Consider the following 3,251-nt stretch of genomic DNA (forward strand, 5'->3'; position numbering starts at 1 on the left):
GGCATTAGTAAAACCCTAATTAATCTAATTTACTTGATTAAGACCTAAGCCTAAAGATTAAGTGCGCGATTAAACGTAATTAGACTAATTACACATACTTGGGCTAACCCGTGTTTAAAACATAGTACCTTGCTTCTTTTTTTTTTTTTTTTGATAAGGTAGTACCTAGCTAATTAATCTAATAGGTTAAGGGTTTTGATTAGTTAAAGATTGTACTAAGTAATTAACTACCCTAAGAATTAATGATTATTAGGGTATGATATGAATATATTATGTGCTAAATAATATATTACATCAAAATGTAAACTATATATATATATATATATATATATACTAAGATTATACTATGTTAATGTCCATGTATCTTATTATAAAATTATGTTATATGGTAATATATGTATGCTAGCTATGATTATGTTACGTAAACTAAGGTGACATTATATTATTGTATACTAATGTTATGAGATGAAGCTAATAACATAGATGAAATAAGGGTTAAATACACGTACCCCCTAAAATACACCCAATATTCTTCATATCCCCTAAGGTTCTGATAAGTCCATTTACCACCTTTGAAAATTCTAAGTATCACTCCTACTTTACCCCCCTTAAAACCATTTAAGTCCACACTAGGTGTTAAATGTAGTAAAATGACCAAACTACCCTTTCTTCTATCTTTTCTAAAATTTGGAAAGACCTTATCGCCCTAACCTATTTGCTAAAATTTGAAAAGACCAAAATGCCATCATCTTCCCTAAATCATCATCTCCTTAGATACCCAATACTACCACCACCACCCACCATTAACACCATCACCACCGTGAAACCCCACCTCCAGCGCCACGTCCAACTCCTCCGCCTTTACCAATTCCACCACCGAGTCTCCCTCCCTTGCTTATTCCTCCACCAACACTGCCGCCCTTACCAAATCCACCCCTAGTATGGTGGCGATGTTGCTATGGAGTCATCTTCTTCGTTTGCTTTTGAAATCGAATCCGCTCACTAAGGTTGAAGAGAAGGAGAAACAGAGAGACCTGGAGGGAAGAGACGAAGAGGGGAGATGAGGACCTGGGGTGGATTAGGGTTTAGGTGTGGCGAATTATGCAAGTTCGGCTTGGGATGGAACGACCCTCCATGTTTCAGACCCTGCAAATCCCATTAATGGAGGTGTTCATGCCATTTAATAGAGGATAAAAAATGAAGAAGGAATAAAAACGAAAACTCCATTAATGGAGCATATAAAAGTACGGAAGGAATTAAAACGAAAGCCCCCACCTGTAATTGGTATTAAGAATATCATTGGTACCTTTCAGGATGTAATTGAGATCTTTCTAGGTTTACCCATTCCAGATTTCAGATTCATCCACCACTTAAGCAGATGTAGTGGAAACCAGACAAAAAATTGCAGAGATATCGAAGAGAAGTCGAAAGAAGCAAATTCCCACATTCAATTTCACCATCTAGGCAGCATTGGTTTCAATTCTCCGACATTAACTCCCTCATCCCCTGGACCTGAGCCAAGTTATAATAATTACTTGTGGTGGTGGTGGTGGTGGGTATCTACATTGTAAAAGAAGATGGATGATTTGGGGAAGATGAAGGTATTTTGGTCTTTTCAAATAGCAAATAGATCAGGGCAATTAGGTCTTTTCAAATTTTAAAAGAGATAGAAGAAATGGTAGTTTGATCATTTTTTTAGCATTTAACACCTGGTGTGAACTTAAATGGCTTTGGGGGGTAAAGTAAGGGTGGTATGTGGAATTTTCAGGGGTGGTATGTGGACTTGTTAGAACCTTAGGGGGGTATGAAGAATATTGGCTGCATTTTAGGGGGTACACGTATGTAACCCATGAAATAAAAGGACCCACACTACTCTAATTAAATAGCTGAAAATAATTATCTTAATTAGACTAACATGTAATCATATTTAACTAACCCTTACATTATCACATGACAAATTTTGGTTAATTTAATCTAAATTCTATCAACTAAACGTTATGATTAACATGAGATAGAATCAATAACACTACCTAAGATTAACCAAATTAGGCTAAACTAATTCCTACGTTATGCGCTAAGTACTATCATACTGAGCTGAAGCTCGTGGTGAGCTGGATTTGGGCCAGTTAAATCTCAAGGTTGATCAATTTATTGGCATTGGATTGATTGATTGGAGGGGATTGAGTGAACATTATATTGCACTTGTAATGGTGCCATGTTGGGGTTCGGAGAAAAAAAAAATCCTCTATAGTGCCCTTAATCTGGCAGTGCACTGTAATGTGGGCCTGAGACCTCCACATGTAGAAGATGCGACATCCAACGGTGCCGAGCTCGAGAAGAAAGAAAAGAAAACAAAAAAAAAAAAAAAAACTCTCTTATATCGAGCTTGCACCGTTGGTTGAAGCTTCTTCCACATGTCAAACTCTCAGGACTTGAAGTTTCTTCCACGTGTTGAACTCTCAGGGCCACACTCCAGTGCACCGCCAGATGCCCAAATGACAGTTGTAGCTTATACACCAGACCGGAATCCTCTTTTAGCGGATATACACACTCGTAGCCTAAGATTAGGAAAGTATAGATTCATTGATACATATATAACTACATACAACAACAACCTAAGTCGATTGCTCTGTGACTCCATCTATTGGGGAGGTTTTGCCCCCATTTCGATCCATCCTTCTCTCTCTCTTTTCAATTTTATTGCTTGCGGAGTTGATATCTTACTCTTTTTTTTTTATTCCTTTTTATCTTATCAAATTTCTTTTTTATCTTACCATGCAACATGATTTTTTTTTCTCATCATTTCTTTTCTTAACATCCAAACACAGCCTTAGAGTATTATTTCTCTTCTCATATATATATATATTTTTTCTTGTTACACAAGAATAAAACAGAAACCCCCGGAAATCTCTCTCTAACCTTAGTTAGTAAATACGCTAATCCAAGCATTTAATTAAAAAAAAATGCATTTTAACTTATAAATGCACTTATATGAAAGAAAAAAAAAAAACAACACAGTTTTTTAAAGGGTGTTGTACTATACACGTGTCTATACGTATTATATGTTTTACTTAGGTTTGTTACAATTAAAAAAAAATCAATTCAAAACAAAACCCCAAATCCCTCACCCTTGGGCGGTTGGGCCCCTTCTTGATCGCAAGTCACAAGACATAAAATTCATAGTGGATGCCCCCCTTCTTCTTCTTCTTCTTTTCCGTTTCCGTTCTAGTTTGAGTTCACGATGGTCGGCG

The sequence above is a fragment of the Telopea speciosissima genome, chromosome 1 (assembly GCF_018873765.1).
Source record: "Telopea speciosissima isolate NSW1024214 ecotype Mountain lineage chromosome 1, Tspe_v1, whole genome shotgun sequence".
NCBI lineage: Eukaryota > Viridiplantae > Streptophyta > Magnoliopsida > Proteales > Proteaceae > Telopea > Telopea speciosissima.